This window comes from Rhopalosiphum padi, chromosome 2 (genome assembly GCF_020882245.1).
Source record: "Rhopalosiphum padi isolate XX-2018 chromosome 2, ASM2088224v1, whole genome shotgun sequence".
In the NCBI taxonomy this organism is placed as follows: domain Eukaryota; kingdom Metazoa; phylum Arthropoda; class Insecta; order Hemiptera; family Aphididae; genus Rhopalosiphum; species Rhopalosiphum padi.
Genome location: NC_083598.1, coordinates 76,659,016 through 76,681,486, shown reverse-complemented (window position 1 = coordinate 76,681,486; position 22,471 = coordinate 76,659,016). Strand labels below are relative to the sequence as shown.

Sequence of the window (22,471 nt, the reverse complement as noted above, 5' to 3'; positions counted from 1 at the left end):
ATTATAATATGGCGCCGTTGTACGATATTGTTATTATTATTATTATTATTATTACTATTATACTTATACATTTGTTTTTTCACCGGACAAACACGAACGCCGTTACCTCGTTGCCGGGTTGTAACACAAAAGGGCATCTGTGGGTAATAATATTCTTTCGGGGGTCTTGTCGCCGGCCGCCGCATCATCCCTCCCGCGCCGCAGTCCACACCGTCGCATGTGTTGACCCGCACGTTTTGAACTTATTCGCCTAAAACCGTATTAACAACGTCGCGCTATTTCGCGTTTATACCTACCTATTATAATATACGAACGCGACTAACTAACGAACAGAGGTAGATTTATACATTGCACAATACAAAATAAACTCCGTTTTGTGTTATACGCCCGTAAACGAGCGCTGCACAGATCGTTAATGTGATACTTATTCCGACCATCCAACCCACCTATACCGTGTATATATAGGTACGCTCATTGTAAAAATAAATAACTGCGCATTATTATACGCATACATATAGATATAATACGTGTATATACGCGAATATTATTTAATGTACTATACGTTGTTTACACGGTTCTTAATTGCAACGTATACGGTACGATAAATTTTACAAAAAACTTCGCAGCAGCCTAACCGTGCGGACTTTTTGTTCATTGGTACGCAGTCACGCAGATTTCAACAGCGTTTTCTTACACAATGTTAAAAAAGGTGTCCGTTTACTAATTTAATCGCTATTCCAAGTTTTGTTTTTTGTACGCATTCGTGCAATAACGTATATTAGATGCATGATAAATAGCGCAATATTATAGTTTTAGATCATCTATAATTATTTTCTTCCAAGTTTGAATCCATTTCAGAGTGCAGTTTTGTTCATACAGTCTTGTATAAACATATATACCTACTATATAATTATATACGTATATAAATACAATATTATATGATAATTTACTTAATCGTAATGCAATTTCATCATTGAATTCTACTATTAAAGTAGCATTATAATTTAAACGCGTGATCTTTCACGAACATAAGTATATTTATTATTTATACATATCAAGGTAAACGTATAAATGGCCGAGCCCTGCTAAAGAATCGTCATCTCCTGAACGCATGTATTGTGAAATTGGGGTTGAAAGTGAACAAAAGGATAGCGATCGAAGAAAGTGAAAACGTGGCATTTTATAAGCAGCCGGTGTATGTTTGTCGTGTATTTTCGTCGAAATCGTTTTATATGATATTATACGTATACAAAGGAGTTATAATAATATAATATCGCGTTATGTTCTGTGGCATTACCTCGTCCATACGTTATATACGAGTTGCTTGTGCTTATCGCGAGTGCGTGCCGAATTTCCGACAAAATATTAGTATCAGCCAGGTTGTCGCTCGGCGGTGGGCACCGCCACCGCGGCAAAAGGGACTGTTGGCCGTGTGAAATGAATTTACTGCGAAGAAAGGAAAGAGAAAGTTTTTATTTTCGTCTGTGGCGGCAAAAACTGCCAAAATATTTGGCGTAGACGTCCCGCAGTGCGATCGGCTAATGTATACACACACACATCACACTGTAGCACATAATATAGGTCGTTTGCGTCCTTTTTCGTGCGGTCTCCGGCGCACACATAAAATCGCCACCGAATCGAATCGGATCCCGTAAACACACATTATGTTATATACGCGTCGCAAAAATAATAAATCGTTTTATTTTCCATTATTTTCGTAAACGCCTATAATGATAATAATAAACACGACCGCACGCAGACGACTATTAACTCGGAAATTAAAACGAAATTTACAAGTGTATAAGAAAATAATGATCAAACGAAGACGCATTTCACTTTAGTGCTGTAGACTTCTCGTAAAAATATTTAGAGATATACATACGAGTATATACGTCATATAATATAATGGATATAATATTAGGTGGTATGTGCGCAAACGATTATTGTACGGGCTATGATAATGTACGATATAGGTACGTATCAGACGTATATCGTATATAATAAATAGGTTTATTATTATTATTTATTGTATCGAATGAATATCATATAGCAATGTACAATGGAATGGTTGAAGTGGGGGTGGGAGGAATTGGCTGAGACGCTCGAAATAACAGCCCGCGCGAGTATATCTATACCTGTATAAGTTTCTACGGCCGTGCGGTTTCGAAGCCGTTTAATTAACAACGCGAAATGCACGTAATATATAATACACGAGGTAAAGCCGGTGTAGTCGCGATATCCGCCGAGTCTTAGCTTAATATAATATATACGCGGCGGCGGCGTACAGGTTTGCGTGCACACATTATAATATATATAATAATATATAATATACACCGCCTCGCGAATAAAGTTGTCCGTGTCTTGCGGGCAGCCGCCGACGGCGCCTCCGACCCTCGGGGAAATTCTCCGCCGCCGCCGGAAACTTATAGCCCCGACACGGCGCGTGCTATATTACTCCCAGACGTAGTGTTAATACTAATAATACGACGCTGCCGTTGGGTTATCAATTATAACAGCTCGCAATATACGATACATGTATAATAATAATATGCACTGCTTCTGCATGTGCGTGCGTGTGGCAGACATATTGCAAGTATACACATCATTAACGTCTACCGTATAGGCGTACATATATATATATATGTATGATATGGAGAGTGCGGGTAAGTTATGAAATCGTAGTTATATATTATACATCTAAACACATAATAATATTATCTTAACCAGCTTATATATTCACGAGCGTATGTTGTCCAAGGGTTGAGATTATTTTTTTATCTTTCTTCAATTGGATATATTTTTATACGTACATAATACATGAAACTGTTTGATGGACGACTAAGTTTAAAAATTAGATTGATGAATATATATAATACGTTATAACGTCGTTTGAAGTTTTTATTTGCGCGCCATTTGCGATAAACATTTTACGGCTGCGTCAATTGAATATTATTTGCATGACAACAACATAATAATAAACTGCACTACACAGGAAGCTGCTGTTCGGGGCATGCCGATTCGGGTACTAAGCACAACGAACTTCGGCGCTTTATATTATATTTTATAGGATTCCTATATATTTAACTTCAATTTCGTCTACATTAATCGGAAACCAACTATGTATTATAATGGGAACTATACAATACATGTATAAATCGATACTTAGGTAAACTACGTGTACACGTTAAAAATACAAAGCTAAGGGATTTGCAAAAAACTTCAAGGAAAATTCGTTAGCTTCATTGCCAACATGCATGTTGTCAAAATATTGTTGAGGGTATATATACATAATATATTATACATGTATTAAGGTGATGCGTTTAAGGTTGGTTCACAGTCGTACGAGGTAATATGATAATAACGTCAATATATTATGAGACTACGCGATCAAGTTATGTGACACAACGCGTTTTAACGGGACACAAATTGGTCGTTAAATCTGATATATAATACGTATATGATGCGTATAGTCGGGTAAACAACACGCGTTGACATTAATTAAACAGCCGCGTCATCGAAATCCGACCGAAAATCGTATTTGTATAATCGCCTGGAAAACGTGTCGAGAATTAATTTTAATAATAATTGCCGTGCGCCATAAATACCTCATATATATATATATATATATGTTAAATTATAAGTACATACAAATATATTATGTTTTGTAATAAAATATACCCTAACGGGTTAACAGCGGTCTTTTGAGAACGCCTTCGGCTGCGAGTTTGTGACACTACGTCAAAGCGATATTCTTCGTAATTAAAAATTCGTCAAATTCACTAAAGCACATCGTTATTATAATATTATCAAAGCCGAATCTGAAATGCGGAACTAGTGAAAACCACAATCCAGCGAGAATTTCACTCAGTAAATTTACAGCGGTCGTTGTTTATCCAATTTAACCGTAATAATATTATTATAACACGGTATAATCTGATGATTGCGTTTTCCGTGAAATTAAGAAGTTTTTTCGTCATTGTTTTTCATTATTTGGTTTAAAAATATAGTCCTACCACGCCCTGGGAGAAATCAAGAATTTCCTATTTTAGGTCGGCCTTTTTGTTTTTTTTATTATTTTAATTATTTTTTATAGTACCGTTGCATAGGTATACAAGACAGTACGCTGTTTTACAATAATTGCAATTATGAATACATATGCGCACTAACATCCCATCGCAATCAGACGATAATCAGATTGTGTTTTTTGCACGATATATAGGTTACAACTAGTATAATAAAATAAAAGTCTAATTGCAAAATAATATCGTATACATTTTTTTTTTAATTATTGAAAAATACGGCCGAGATGAAAAAAATAGAATCACGGTCTTGTACTCTGTAGGCAGTTACATGCATACCGCGGAGAACGAAGTACAGGAATAAATAATTTATGAATATATTTATATAGAGGGACCGTCAGTTTAAATCTGGCACGATTTTCTTAATACCGTTGTTGTACATGTATACAGGTCTATTATATTATTATAATTCAGGTACATCGGTCGTTTTGTCAAAAACTCGAAACCGGTTGTGAAAATTAATCGGTTTACTCTTTCCCGTCGCCGATGTGTTCAGCTAAACGTATAATTTTCCACAAGCTTTCTGACGACGAAAAAACAGTAGTATGTATTTATTATGTAATTATACAAATAATCTATATTCATATCGTATATTATGCGAACGCGCTTCGTACCCACCTAAATACATCACGTTTTAATCGACATCAATTATTATTAAATAATGCGCGGATATGCTCGTGTAATTGGCTGGAAAGCGTTTTCGCGTTGTCGGCGGCCAATCAGAACACCTCGGTGCACGATTCGTCTATCGGCTTCTCTAAAATCATCAACAAGTTAACTTGGTATAGGCACTGCAGGTAGTAGCCCGCCCACGATCACGACATATACTGCGGTCGAACGAGGCTGTCGTGTACACATATGTGTACAACACGCGGAATCGATCCTCGTGCAAAACGCATTTCGCATCGATACGACACGCGTTTTTCTCTAAAACAATTTAACGTTCATTATAATACATATTATAACGTGCACGAGATCTATATAATATATGTAGAAGTACCCGTGGTACACGTACCTACACATAATTGTATATTTGTGATGCAAAGATTTATCGTTGCAGTGCAAGTACTGCATATCGAGGTACCTATGTATATATATATATATATATATATATTATATGTATGTATATTATATATTCAATTAACGTATGATTCTTCGATATTCATCGGTTGAAATTGTTAATGCTTCCCACTCTTTGTCTCTCGCTATCTCTCTTTCTCGTACACACGCAATATAAATACTCGATCGTGGTATGTTTTTCTATAAGAATTCAAAAAAAAAAATAAATATAAATACACGCATAGCAATATTCGTTGCGTTGTTTGTTTTTTAGACGGTCACAATCCACGCGACCTTTCTTATCCAATAGGCCATCAATATCAAAGAAAAACTTGCGTCGAACAATCGACCTCAGATAATGTTTTTTTTTTCAACGCGTGTATACCTAAAGTTTTATATTTCTAACGTACTCCGTGGTTTTAATTTTGTTCGAATATCTAATAACTTATAGAACACCAAATATTACCTTTATATATAATTAGATCGATATTATTGCTTAGCATTTCCGTCACATAATATTATAGTTATTCGTTTATGATTTGTTCTTTCGTCAGTTTTTACACGACGACGGTAACAACTATGCGTTTTGCACGCAGAAGCATAGCGTATTGTTTTTACTGAACAATCTTATTATTACGTATATCCCTCGTGCCAGCCATGTTTGTGTATCAGGTCGAACCGGTCAGCTGCAGCGCCGCTATACCATACCAGTTCAAACGAAATTGTTTTCCGTTTCGGGACGGATAAAAAAAAATAATAATAATAACTTAAAAACAAAAAAAGATAGTACACGATATTATTATATATGCGACCGGAGGAAAAAATATACGCTTATATATGCGCGCTTGACAGTTTCCGAATTCCGGAGAACGACATATACGTATATTATGTAATGTAGATATAAAAAAATATATTGACGGTCCGTGAAAGAATGCGCTCGGGTGGTTATGGCTTAATATACTTTGGCGAGAAACCCTGCCGGAGGCGAAGGCAGACACGCACTTACGCACGTACACATATTATTATATATAGTACACACGCATATATGTACAGTGTATAATATGGTCGTTCGCGGTATTCCGTAGAGTGCAATGGCCATCGCACAGTGCATATAATAATACAGTCGTCCGGCGGAAAGGGTTTTAGAATCGCTAACAGCTCGCGTGGTACAGCATATCATTTTCGCGAGAGAAATGAAATCGTCAATACGTTTTTGTGTTCGTATCTTTTACACCACCAGAATATTACAGTGATTGTTATTTTGCTACCTATATTTATTAAGACTATTATGCGATGTATTAACTCGGCAGCGAGTGAACCTCGGTTTTCGTTTTACTATGATTATTATACGTATTCACCGATTCGATAAACTAATGAAATAAAATCAACACCGACTGCAGCTGTGTTGCAATCGTTATATGCGTATAGTTTTATTTTTTGGAGTTAAGATGTTTAAACAAGAACGATTTTAACGTATATAATATCTACTAAATATCATTTCTTGCCCTTTAAACTGTACTACTGGCGCGTAATCGAATAATTTGGTATGATAAATATTATTATTTTTAACTATGTACACGTATAATAGATTAGGCTACACGCGCTACCGCAGAACGTATCCATGTGTAAGTACTTACATATGTGAATACGTGAATAGACGATTATAATAAAGTATTTATACCGTCCAATCAATACATATTTAGTTAAGCTGGTATAATTGATAAATATAGAATCTTTACATAGTTTATAAACGTGTGTAATACTGAACAGCGATAGTGTCAGTAAAGAACATTTATCAGGCGATTGAAATAGTTCACCAACACGTCTGTCTCATAGTAAGAGCGTCTAAAATTCGAATCCTCTACATAAGCGGAAAAGCAATTTCGCGCGACGATAAATCATACCGTGCGGTTCGGAAATCTAAAACTACTTCTAATTCATATGTATTCCATTACGCTTCCGTTTATATATTATAGATCCACTGCGGCCGTTTTCCAACGAGTCGTCTATAGTAGTCTTGTGGGACGTCCAATATAATATAAATATATATATGCGGAATTTCGTCGTCCACGCGCATCCTAACAACCAATAATAACGGTCACGCGCGCGTTCACGTCCGTTCTGGGTATGGTTAATACGACTGCAGTATATATTGGCCCTACATGAGGGTGCGCGGGCGACTTACGACCGTACGTTCGGTTTTTAATATAAGAGGACGTATTATCTACTTTTTCTTTCATTTTTTTTTTGTCACGATCTCCCTTACCTCCCCCCTACAAAACGCCTTTGGGACGAACGTGCTCGGACGCTTCAGTTATTTCGACAATAAACACACACCACGGACACGACCACATATATATGAGTTAACGACTTACAGGGTATTGTGGGGGTGAGGATCAACCCTTCTCCCTGATGTAGCAGCAGCGTCTCCCTGAGGCATTCCTAGCATCTGCAGCCACTGTCCGTGAAATAAACTATATTATATGTATATGCACATGTATACATTGATACAAAAAAAAATATATTATATAAACGTCAGGACACTACGCCAGTCGCAAAACCGTTTGAAACTTTTTATATATATTTATATATATATAGGTATATATAACGACAATCTGCAGCACGCGCGTTTCGATACGCCAAAAACCTTAGGCAATTATAATAGCGCCCGGGCGTACTTGCGGGGGTGGCTTCTGCTATGAGTTTTCTCATATTGACGCCACAATCTTTAAAACGCTTATGTAAATGTAAAAGTTTTAATGAAACTCTGGTTTTTCCGATTTCGCGTTCCGTCGTGCGCTCGCTCATTCTTCGCCCTTTCCCCTGATTTTGTATTCGAATTCGACATCCCCAATAACACTCATTATCTCGCGGCGGCCGATACTACGTGCTTATTTATATCGACGATTCTCGAGGATTATACAATATAAATAATATATGTATAGTATATATATATACAGCATATACACTCAAACAACTTACTATAGAGTTGTACTATACCGCGAGGCTGTGCAGGTTTCTCTTCGGCGCCGTATCCACGCGCGTCGTTTATAACGTATACTTTGTCGTTATCGCAGACGTGCCGCTCATCCTACACCTCCACATGATCACAACCAACCCTCCCATCTCACCCAGGTTCATATCTTGCGTCTAATCGACGTCGTTATACGGGGTCAATTTCGCGGCTGTTTAGGCACTACTCCAAGTCCTAACGCCGCGATAATTAAACTCTGTATCTATACTATATGTATACAATGTCGTGTATAAATAGTTTTGTATGCAGAAACAGTTCCGATGTTTATTGGCACGTGCGCGAACCAAACAATCTCACCTAGATTCTATGTTTACGCCGTTGTATATGTGTGTAATACACACACACACACACACACACATTTATATATATATTATAGATTGGTATATTATACTATACGCTTGTATCGGAATTCCCACTGGCCGACGAACGTGCACCACGATACGTATTACATACATCATCTTCAAAAAGACGAATTTAACAACGACAAAATGTGTGATAATTTATACAATGTAGGTACTATGTAGTACCTACCCATCAACAGATTTTTAAGCTATTATCGTTTTAAAACGAGTCTATCTCACGCGACCTTATTTTTAATTTTTAAATAGGTTTATATCGTACAGTTTAATGCGGTCATCCTTTATATTATTTTATAATATGTATAATAAATACATGTTGTTTTTCTTCGACAAGAGCACATGCATTTTAATACATCCGCGCGTATCATTATTCGTCGTTTAATTACATCAGTTTTATAATACAATAATTTAGTAATCGGACGCATATAATATAATGTCGAAACAACTAGTCGTTATCGTGGGTCCAATGTGCGTTATATAGGTATTATAACATTGTTATTATACGATTATCATCAATGAATATACCGTTTTTAAACCATCGATGAGTTATATTATTATTCCATAATTATTTACAATAATTATTAGTTATAGCGATAAATATTGTTTTGAAGCAGCCGTGTTTTTATCTTGTTTAATGTTTTATGCTGACCGCAAGATCACCACTTTACACATATAATGTATATGTACATAATATACGGGAAGATAATATAATATGAAAGGAACGACGACGACGACGACGGTTTAATACAAAGGGCCAGTGATAAAGTCAGACATAATTGTAATAATAATAACATTAATAATATGCCCTATACATAATAATAGTATCCTCTAACGCAGTAAATTCTGATTCAGAGTGAATTTGCAGCAAGGGTTGATCGTAATTTAAGTACGCGCTACATTCTCTCTCCTTTCTCTCTGTATCTCTCTTTCAATATAGTATATAAGAGCTTATACAATATACATACAATATACACACGCATATATTATAGCATAGTCGTAGACCAAGCATCCGTCGTCGTTGATTATTAATTTTCACGAAGACGTATACCGTACGAGTGAATCCGCAAAGCCACACATAAATAATGCGACTTAAGAGTCTCGGCAATGTTCGTATAATAGCGTTTAAAATATTTGTTTGTTTATTCTCGATTAAAATTCCGTACAGAAAATTAACGTCGAAAACAGCACACAATAAGTACCGTCACGCGCATAATATACGTACACGATACAACGTGTTATACATATCGTGCAATTAAGCGCGCACGTTATAGTATACACACACACACACACATTTATATATATACTTCATTATAAAGGGAAGGCATCCAAAAAGCAATAATGGGAGTTCTGTAAGTCCAAAAACGCGAGCTATTTCTCGTACAGTAATTTTCGCACCCAATCGGTTCTTAGCGCCTAAATATTATAATATATTATTATTACATAAACTCTACGTGGTAACGTTTTTCAGCTAGACCATGCTATGTACCGTCGTAGAAAGAAAATAACTTGCTGCAAGTTCGAAAGTGCTTATAACATATCTTATATACACCCATCGTCAGTTCTAAATTAATCTAGCGGACGAATCTGCGGTTTTGCATTTACCTATACGCGCGTACCTGATGTGTGTGAGATATATTATTATATAACTAAATCCGTCTACGGAAAAGCGGCGAGCGCGAGAATGTTGTATAATATATAGAGTGCAAGAATTTATATATATTATATAGGGAGACGTGCAACAGCACACCATCTAAAGTCCATAACCACTTACGGATCAGGTCGTAACTCCTCGTTATACACTCTCGCGCACGTTTTTAAGTAGATATATGGACCCGGAATGTTTTATTAAACTCCATAAATACAATTTTAATGTTTAACTTTCGAAGGTCCCGGCGCATTGTTGCAGTAGCTAGTATATAGTATAGTTGTTGTTTTTTAATTCCCTTGCTTATAAAAGTTCTATATAATTTTTTAACGCAACGAGTGGAAAAAAACAAGGGGCCCGTACTTAGACGCCCAAACTAATTAAAATGGAGAAGTTGTGTTCTCGCGTAGGGTAGGGGACGAAAAGTTTGCAGCGCATACGTCCCGCGCGGATCCTCCTTGCTGTTCCTCGGGGGCAATAAAAATAACGTTTACTAAATCCTATATGTATACTGTATAGTCACTTTTTTTCTTCTATTTTTGTTTTCGTTTTTGTCCTAACTACGTGTGTAAAAAATAAAATATGAAGAAGAAAGACAATCATTTTTTTCCTGGATTTTATCACATTTCGCGCGTATATATTATTTATGTGTGTATGTGTGTGTGTACGTGTACGTGTGTGTGTGTACGCGCGCGCATACTGCTCGCGGAGACTGCTGCAATAGCCCATCCGTAAAAACGATTGGCTATTTCTTTTGCAGCCGGAGGGGCATCAAAAGGAGAATTTATCGCCGGGGATCCCGAAGGGGAGAGATGGCGTATTTTAAAGATTTATTGCCTACACCAGTTATATCACGCCAAATCGAACCCATTCTTTCCTATATTTTTTTCCCCTCCATATCTTAGCGAAATCTTTTTTTTTCATTTCTACAGTCCCATCCCCGGTCCCTGCATCTGATCGAGAATATTTACAATACTACTAATAGTAATAATAACAAAAATAATTCACTCTTATACGATTCATCAATGTCGTGGGGCACTCTTACAGATTACAAATATTATGTTATTATTATTATATGTTTATCGCGTGAGTGAATTATATTTATATACATGGAACCGCCACACAGGAAGACTGAAATAAAATTATGTAATTCAATGGCAATATTCGACTATTTCTTTCCCGCCTAAACCATCGTGGTTAATGGATTTATTACTTTATTTTTTTTTCAATTATCTCGCACTCCCCCGGGTAATACCCACAAACTTATTATTACAAATCATTTTTGTTCAAAACCTCACCCACCCCTCTCGCACACAAATGCGGTGATGTCATCCATTTATAATAAAACAAAATACAAATAATGAATTTTTATAAAAGAAAATTAAATAATACCTTCATTTTCCTCGTTATTGTCCACAACAATTGAATAACATACATATGTCCATAACATAGGATTATTAAAGTCCTTGAGTTTTTATATATTTCGTTATTTTATATATCATAATAATAGTATAAAATATATACCAACTGATATTTGTTATATTCTATGTAAGCGAATATTAAATTTGTTAGACCTATAGACAATTAGATAGATCACTTTTTTTCTTAGACACTTGTTTACAACCCGATCAATTCATTTTCTATTATTTCGATATATTTTTTAACACAATTTTAGATTGAACATTTTTTTTCGTGTTTATTCATTAAATAATATTTAATAATATATGGTGAGCTTGTAATTCATAATTAATTTAAAATTATTTTACAACAAATACATAATCACAAATTATATAATATGTGTAGATATTATGTATAATTATAAAATAATAATCATCTATATTATAAACTAATAACTGGCGTTTTAAATGCAACTAATTAATGATATATTTAATGTATGGGGATATCAAACAAACTAATATTTTTCATTCAAGTTTTAAAGGTTATCACAATATTATATTATTAAAAATTATCACCGGATATTACGTAATCGAAGTATTTGGTTTTGGATAGCGGTTAACTGAATATTTATTTTTATTAACTAATGAAAGTTCATGTCATTGTGATCATTAAAATTGATTATTGTGTGTGTATCTAATAAATATTACTAAAAAATTGTTATGAAAATATCGATTGTCCTAATTTAAAAACGTTACAGTTTATAATTTATGTACAGAAATAAAACAATTTGTGACGAATGCCATTTTTGAAATTTAGTGTGCACTTTGTATACAATATAATATATAATAGGTACGTGTTACTCAAAACTGACATCCCCATATGAGCTACTTTCTCTTTTTAGAAAAGTCTGAAGATAAGTCAAAGAAGAAGAGTTGGGCCAACATTATATAGTATTACTATAAGTGCACAACCATCAGATTACTGACACAATAGTAACTCCTAACGACTTTCTCTCCACGACAAACTTATGAAGTAGTTTAGAACCATTTTTGCGAACTTCCGAGGCTAGATTGGCGTTGTTGTAATTTGTGCTAAACCTCTCGACCTTAGATATTACGTGATTGCGTTTAAAAGGGCATCATAATATGATGTATAGCCCGAGTAGCGTGACAACGCGCTAATTACAAATAGGCACTCATAAATCATAATTTATAGTCATGTTGTCATTGCAATTAATTAAGGCGTATAATAAATGTTACATTATTATAAGTTTTACATATGTATGACTATATGCATAATTCATTATTTGCGCATATATTAGAACAATTCTTTGGTGGATAAAATGTTATGCATACGTAGAAATAAGTAAAAAGCAAACACAGACGTTAAAGGGTTAAAATTGTAATAATTCTATGTTATTTCGTCCCACCCTTGTGCCCAGATTTCGCTTCTCCCGGCATTGCAAATACGCGTATATTTATTGTTATTATATTATAATTATAATATAGCGTAATATGAAATATACGTACGTAATGTATTATATCGTTGTACTCTTCCTCTCTGACTGCTGCTGCTGCTGCTGCTGCTGCTGCTGCTGCTGTGGCGGCGGGTGCAGTTAATTAGTCGGCAGGGATAGGCCGCACTTGTTAATTCTTGCGCTAAAAACGGCGACCGAACCAAATGAATAACGGATGTAGGATGTACGAGGATTCTGTGTACTCCTCTCCAAAAAAAAAACACCCCCGTGCTCTGTAGTGTATATATATATATTCAAACACACACGTAGTATACATTTTCGCTCGCGAATGATGTATATGTACATCCTCCAATAGCAGCGTTTTCGTTTACCGGCCGTGTGTCATCGTTTGTCCTGATGTACTTATCACAAATAATTAACACGGTCCATAATGCACGCATTGTACGGTCGGTCAGCAGCATCCAAATCATAACGAAAATAACCGGAAATTTATTTCGGATATCCTGTAGTTAAACGATACCCAAATGTAACACCACGGCGGCAGATCGAAGTTCGTGTACATAATTGGACTGTGGGAACATCAATAAAGCTTTATTGGCGAAAATAAAAAGTCCAACGAATAATTTTCGATTATATTTGTGATGGGGATGTCCCATCTAATTAAAACCATATGCGTCTGTTTTCGACTCGGCCTTTCACAACTCATCGTCAGTTCTAGTACGAATTCAGCTTACTTGCAGTTATTATGCGGCGCACCGTCGCGTAACGACCGACGGTTGAATACGGACTACCAGTAATGTCCACGGGCCACGATCGGTATACCTTCGACGAATGTGATGTGGCGACGTGTTATTAATAACCGTGAAGTCCGCAAAACGATGTGGTTTTCATATAAAATGTTACATCTTATGTAGGGTGGTGTACGTATAACGGCACTATGAAGATTTACCTGCCGATCTTACCTGAACAATAGGAATTCCGCTATATTTTGGGTCATTTGCGGGGTGTATTCGCATTATATTCGTATACTTTGTACATGTCGGTGGTGACCGGAGGCTCATTAACCTGGACGCCCGGTACGCATAACTCAGCGGGTGGGGTTTGGAGCACAAAGGTTATACACCGAAAATAGGCAGGGATTTCGTGACCTAGATTCGGGTTATGCTTTTCGAATTCTCTAAGTCATGATTTATGCGCGCGGGGGTGGTTGACGTGTACCTATATTGAACATACATAATACAGATGGGTAGGTAGGTATTATAGTATTCTAGTGCGTTTCGTTTAGGTATATACGCGGCATTTCTCCGTTTCGAAAATCATAAATAATACGTATGTAACACAATGAGAGCCGCCGACATTTAAATATATATATATATATAAATACAATATATGAGTTGTGTACGATATCGCTTTATATCGCACTATCACGGTGTGTGTATGATGTGTGTATATATATATATATATATATATATATAGGTATAGTGTATACATAGTATATATGAAGTTGAAGTTTATGACCTTAGATGATTCGTTTTCGCGCGTCGGCATGTGATAGGTACGTATTGTAAAAGCGGCGTTTAAATAGAAAAAAAAATTATAAATAAATAAAAAATGGGCACGTTTTCTGCGCGGTTTTAACGTTTTACGCCAAACTATTTATAATAATTTATTATAGTACGTAAATCGAAACGAGTTTCACACTCTGGGACCGGTCCACGAGTCATGCAGATTCACTATACGCTATGTATGTATATCTAACACATTGTTCCCGCGTATAATGATAATGTATGTAGGAATTTAGTACCTATATAAGCGAAACCGATTCGCGAGAATCACTTGCAATCCTCGTTAATTATACACACACACAGATTACAGATAATAATAATATATACGTAATATAGCTGTCAGTCGTCGCAAAAGCACTCAAGGGAACATGTTAATTTATTTATTTTAGCTAAAAATAATATATTAGCCGGACGACATTGTACATTATATAATAATACTTATGTATAATAATAATGCCTTACAGCGCGTACTATATTAAATTTTGTGCGGTAGCAATCATCTACGTACAGTGATCGAAGTGTTAATAAACATTTTTATTTTTGGAGGGGGGATATTTAATATTCAAGAATCAAAATCCACGCCCAACGTCACCCATATATCCGGTTAAACTTATATAAGATAATACAAATTAAAGACAAAACATATTCACATACAATTATTTAGTTATATATATAAAATAATTTAGTTATAAGGAATGAATAATAAATATATTAATCTTTAATGTATATTTTGGTATATTTTAACCATAATATAGTATATTATTATATATTATTGTTATTTATTATACAAGTAAATCGCAAAGGTTAGGATAACGGACAAACATTAGACGGACGAACGAGTCGTCGATGTCTGATTTACTATTACGATTATTGCGTATTTATTATATAATAATGCACTGTTCGTGGTTTATTAGTCTGGCCAGGGCGGTGGCGGCGGCAGTTGCCATTTATACCGACGCAGGGTAGTTCGTCTTGCCGCCGCCGCGGTTTCCATGGAAACCCGCGGTACCCCGTGCAGCCCTTTTCGCCACACTCACTCACACGGGCGGGTGGGCCGGCTCGACCGTGCACACGCACATTATTCGTATACCGTATATCTATAAGCGTACATTCCACGAGCAGTAACTAACGATAGTGCCGGAAAAATAAAATAATGCGTAAGAGATAAAACGTCGTCGCGCATTGGGTCAATAAGTCGCAGCCGAGGGATATTACAATATTATTAATTATTATATTTTATTTTTTGGTCGTATCCGTTTTAATATTTACTACGTTGTATTGTATAATACTATTTACTAATATAATTTAAGTCGAGGATTTTACGGGGACCTGTTTATACTACACGATACTATACTAGATAATATATCCTCGCAGCATAATCACGGCGTGTACCACTCGCATCTAGACAGTAGACGACTATTATACAGGTTATATTATATTGCACATATAGTCATATAGACGACCGCGTGCACGCAGGTGCAACGACTATAACTCCGTATATCAGGTATACTCTTCTGCTTTATATGCGTACTGATCAGTCCGTTGTTTTAATTGAATTAATGAGGTGCGAATGTTTATGTCGCACGCGCGGCCTAATGCACCACTCGGGGCGAACCGACGTTTAATAAATTCGAAATCCCTAGTCCACCACAGACCTATCTACCCGCCCCTCTTGCAGTGACTCGCCCGTCGCACTATCTGCACCGTCTAAACAGCGTGTGCGTCTCTCTCTTTCTCTCTCTCTCTTCAGTCCTCTCCTCTGTCGCCGACGACCCGACTTGCGGCACACTACTCGAAAACTGCCACGCATAAATTATACGCCACCGGGCTCGACCCGGAGATAATGGCGATCCGATGGGTTTCCCCATGCTGCGTGACAAATGGATATTGATTGGTAAACCACCCGAAAATACACGTTCCTAATACCTATATAATATTTTATGTATAGTGGAAGGAATATAGAGAGAGTAGTTAGTATGCATGATATACACATATAGGCGTATAGTAACCGTCGTATAATGTATCAAAACAACTTGCTCAATGTTTATATTATTAATAATATATATATCATTATAATAAATTTAATCAATGCATTATATATTATTTTCAGTTCTGGTAGAATTTTTTATTCGCAACACTAATGTGAGCAGATATATTATAATTATATAGTTGTTAAATGGCAAAGGGCAGGTGAAAATAATATTAAGGGTGATATCATACATTGTTTTTATAAATAAAATGGCATGTAGTATATCCTAAGATATATAAATTAACTTAAAACACTTTTCGGCATTAAAAATTTTCGCCTTTTCTACAGACGATTTTTTATCTGAACAGTTTAGAATACACTCGTTACAAACTCGATTAATATAATAATAAGATCTTAAGCATTATTATATAAAACCTACATAGGTACTAATGTATGGTACCTATCACATAATTCTCTTATTATACTCGTATGTACGAGTTAAGCAGTCCGATAGTAGTTTTGATAGTAACCATATTTTCCAGACGACTTACAATATTATATTATTTACTGTGTCTTATCCACTGTCCATACATTGTAAATATACACATATTCTATGTGTTATGGGAATCGAACGGCCATTTAAGTACTGGTACGAGTGTAATGGCCTGTGTAACGTCGACAAACAATTTTTTTTCCGCGTATAATAATAAACTCGTCGTATCGGACGCATTTGAACCGTCTCAGGAAGATCGCCGCACGCGATACATATATAAATATAATATATAGTGTTCAAGAAAATGACGTACCCGTCACGGCGACGATCGGATAAACGAAACTTTATGTGAGAGAGATGTGCTCGCGGATAGCGTAGCTGCTGCTGCTCCTGTGAGGTACCTATACATTTATATGTATATATACATTTCAGATAAGAAATATACGTTGGAAAGCTTCTTACCAACGCCTGAAAGACTATCACCCGACCCTAGTTATATATATATATATCTGTCTCCGACGTTTTCTCGCGCGTGCGGAACAAATAGCCAGGTCGATGGAGTTTTTTAAATTGGCTCCGTATCCTAAATCCGTATATATATCTATACATCGACGGTCCCGAGTTTATTTGACGCTCGGTGAAACACACCGAAAGCACGCCGCCGCGAGAAATTTCTCAAAGTCAATTCGGTCGAATTAAAAAGTTTCCATTTTGCCGCGCTTGCCGGGCGCTCACCCTCCCCGAAAATATACGACCGAGTAATTCATTCGGTATTTTTTTCATCTCTCTCTCTCTCTCTCTCTCTCTCTGTGATTTATACATAATATATCCAGAGCCTTTTCCTCGTCGAGTACCTTTCGCATATAATGTACTGCAGTTCCCCCGCGCGACACATTCTTTTCTCACCGATCGACGGATCGGAAAAATACGTAAATCCGAAATGCTGCCGACGCCGACGTCGACACCGAACTGATAACGCTCGCGTAATAACACACATATATATTATATTGTTATAAACTACGCTCCCCGCGAAAAAGGGTCCGTATTATTATGTAGGTTTCGGAAAACTATAAAAACCCATATACGCGTATAACAATATCACATACATGTATATAAATCGGTAAAAGGTTTCAATATACAAAAGTAGTGGTGGAAGACGAGATTTTTATTTATCACCGCATTACTTGTGTCATTATCCTCCTCCAATAGTTTATACTACTACTCCGCTCTTGTCGCACGCGCACATCATCCGATCGTGCTTTTAAATCTAATGGAATTCGTTGGAGCCGCAGTTTTCCACCATAAAGCGTTTGTGCGCGGGCTCAGCTATATAACCAAAAAAACGAAAAAGTTTTTTTATATTTTATTTATTTATTTGCGTTTCTCCTTTTCCTTGTACCACCACCCTTTTGGTGTCTTTCAAGAACTCGATGGATATTCAGAGTTTTGCGCGCTGGGAAAAAGGCATATCTATTTATATATATATAAATATAAAACGCGAGCCCAGAGAGAAATGTGATTTAATCAGAACGAAAACGACGAGTTTGTCGGAATAATATTGCTGCGCCATGTTAAATGATCCGAAAGCATAAAAACGGTCGTCGCCGGCTGCGATTGCCAAATTGAGCGGACGCGGCGGCGCGGCGGCAATATAATATTTTATACACATATATATTTATATATATGTGTGTGTGTGTGTGTGTGTGTATGGACAATACAAAGGTACATTTTTGTCGGACGAAAAACAATAGTATAGTATATAGTGCCGTGGCAGCAGCTATAAATGTCGCTCGACCATATTCATCTTCTGCTATGTAAAAGTGTGGGTTTACATTGTATACGCAACAATATTTTTACAGTTCAATTTCATTTTTTTACTTAACTCATGCTTTTTTCCGATCATTTGTCAATCACCTATGGTAAGGAAATAAGCTTAGTTTCACCTTTCATACTCGGTAATATTTGTAAATATTCGTCATAGATACATTATGATTACATTTCGTGAGTCATGAATAATATACACTTGCGTTTTTAAGCAAATAAAGGATTTTCAGATTACAATTTATCGTCTACGCTTACATTTTACAAGACATTAGATGCAAATATGAGTCTATACGTATAATTGCATTATTATTAATATTAGATGAATATTTTATTCGATTCATTTTCGTGGCGTTTTTTAGACTGGTGAATATTTGACACAAAAACGCGTCATGTCGTACTTTTTTATGTGTTAATATCTTTCCTTCGGCTGTAATATATGTGCTCTGTATTTTATACATGCATTGCGCTGACTATTCTCTATAAATACCTAATATAACCATATAATATGTATGTTCGGATGCTTAACAACTGGATAATGGCGGGCGACGTATTATTATTACGTGCATATATGTATAATATATAATATGATATAGGTGAGGACAATAAATAAGGACCACCGGGCGCATAAATCACTTGATGACCGCGACCTCCCTGTCCACCGATGGCGAACGACAGAATTCCAGCACTTTTCTAACGGGGTCATCTATACCCCTCGCGCACCCTCTGAAAACCCACCTATACAACGCGTACATAATATTAAATGTACATTAAACTTATTCGATGCCACAATCATATACATTTTATACGCGTTTTATCTCGACGAATCTCTTTCTCCGTTGCGTTTCAGACGGTCATGGTGTTTGAAATTTTTTTACTGTTGATATCCCCACGACCGAAACAAAATTATAACAATAATTATGATAAAAGTAAATTTTTCAAATTATAAGTACCGTATATTATATTAAAAACTTTTCAATTTCATGTTTTGAGAACACAACACTTTTCTACGCGAGTATTTGTTAATATACATAGGCTCCATATTTATTTAGTGTGATCGTCGATTTTGAATGTTTTGTTTGTAATGGAATATACATCCACATCATAGTATTTATAATACACTATATTATTATATTTGTGACTAGTGACTACGATATTGTTTTTATGTGACAGTTTGAATTCCGAACATTTTAAACGTCTGTGACATGTAAATTGAAACTTATAAAACGGTGATAATAAATAAATAAAAACAGATGTTAAAATATTTTAATTTGTGAATAAAAGAAACGTAGATAGTTATTATCATCATATACATATTCAACCAAGTGTTACATAAAAACGTCTTGTGGGAGGGGTCGTTTAGTCGTTATACTTTGGACCAATATCACGTTTATTCATCTATAAAAACAAAGGTTTTCAAAGTACACTTTGGGGTGCATTAAAGAGAAAGCGGGGCTGCGCCCGCACACGAAAATCGAGGGGGAATGAAATGAATGTACAAGTTAGTTTACGGTTACACTAAAATTTCGATGGATTTTAAATTCGCTATTCTTTTTTGAACAAACCAATCTGACGGTAAAAATTTCTCGGAACTGCATTAAACAATTTATAATGTAAAAGTGTCGGAACATTTTTTGTGATAACTATATTCGCCACGTGTATCTTATATATAAATGTTGAGCTTTAAATTTCTTATACATAACAACGTAATCGAAACGGTTTAAAAGATTTCACAAACCTCCATTATCATATATAATCTTGTAAAATGTAAAATAATGATTCGATGCTGGAATGTTTAAGGGTTTTGTAAATGTAGTGACAAAAAGAAAAATTCAAACCGCACGTTTCTCGTCTACGGGATTTCGAAAAATGACGTGCCGATCCATATAATAATAACATTATGTCGTGCGTATAAGACAAAAACAACGCGGAGCTTTCGTCTTTTTGCTCGTATATATTATATAAAATGTATATAAATCGGTTTGCTGGGATTTTCGAAGAGATTTTAGAGGGTTACAAAAAATGAGATAATATATATATATATACATTCACCGACAACCGTCAACTGAATATAAATTTCCCTACTTGCGTTAGTTTGCCATCTTTGTATTCCACACGCTCCCTTATGCATTATTCGTATAGTAGCTGTATATATATAGTGTCAAACCACCCGTTCTCGACGCTGTAACCCGCGCACGTGCCCGGCGCGTCGGAGGAGAATTTTTATGACGTCATATCGGTCGTTTTGAATTTCATGAGGCCCCGACGCCTCCTCCCCTCGCCGCTGCATACCCGACCACGGCGACCGTACATTATATTCCGTACGCGCGCGTCCATTCCGTTTCTCTTCTTTCACCGCTGGTTTTCGTATAAATTTCCACGACGCGCACAACTTTCGCACAAAGTCTCGGGGCTTATGGAAAGTTTTTGCGCTTTAGAAGTTTTCGGATTTTTCGATAATCCGATATCCGATGTGCGGTGGACGGAGAGAAAGAAAAAGCGTTTTTGTATTGTGTACGCGCGCGGCGAACGGGATCTTTACATAGGAAATTCGACGACGCGCACAACGATATATAGCGTAAATACACGACAGCCGCAGCGCCGTTTGAATTCTTCTTTTTTCTTCCTCTCCCGGCATATTTATTTATTTGTTTATTTATTTTTTGTCGTCCACGATATTCGAGAAATATCGTCGCATAAATAAAAACGAAGCCGTAAAACCGTCTCCGGGTATTGGTTTTACGGTCTGCTGAGAGGACCATGAAGAGTTGTGGTAATCCTTCTCTTCCCGCTAAACCACCGATGTAATGCGCCAACAGCGGAATCGTAATTTTGAATTATATTATCATTACATAAGTACTCGCGAGTTTATTGTTTTTTTTTTTATAAAAATAGGCAATATTTCCGTTTGTGCTTTATTATAATATGTATCATCGATGTTTATTAATATTCTTCTTTTATTTTTCCAGGTAAATATCATTTTGAACGTATTTATATATAATAAATTATATATTTCAAAAAACACGTTGAAAGAAAAGCACCGCGTTTTAACGTAAGTAATTATATTTTTATACCAAAAATAGCAGTGGTATTATATTTTAATGGAGGTATGTGTTATACAATATTACCATATTATAAAATACCTACTATGTATATACACAAGTGTGCACGTATATTTCTCTATTTTCATTTTTTAAAACAAAAATTGTTTGTGTATTGTATTAAACTCATAACCAAAGTTAAACTGCGCGTGGATAATATTACAATGAGTTATTTTGGACGAGGACTCGTGGGCGGAAGTTTTTAGCCGGACCTTCGCACGCGGGTCTGTGTAGTTTAAAATCCGCACGCTATATAATATTATACACACTTGGCATAAGCACACACGGTACGGCGGCGACAGATTAAATAATTATTTACCGTGTAGCCGGAGAGAGTTTTATTATCGCTCGCGACGGTCATAAATTTTTGTGTAGAAAAAAAAGGCGAAAAATAATAATGCTCGAATGTGAACAAGAAAAATACAAACATAAAATCTAAAACATTTTGCATATTTTACTCCTGCACGTACG

The 22,471-nt window shown here is 35.9% G+C and overlaps 1 protein-coding gene and 1 long non-coding RNA gene across 2 annotated transcripts in view; one reads left to right on the top strand and one right to left on the bottom strand.

The window, feature by feature from the left end:
- Nucleotides 1-13,853, bottom strand: part of LOC132921756 (uncharacterized) — an 85,527-nt gene extending 71,674 nt beyond the window's left edge. The window contains exon 1 of the long non-coding RNA XR_009660944.1: nucleotides 13,104-13,853. This is a non-coding gene — a long non-coding RNA (uncharacterized LOC132921756). The remainder of the gene's footprint in view (nucleotides 1-13,103) is intronic.
- Nucleotides 1-22,471, top strand: part of LOC132921754 (homeotic protein ultrabithorax-like) — a 238,853-nt gene that overhangs the window by 74,663 nt on the left and 141,719 nt on the right.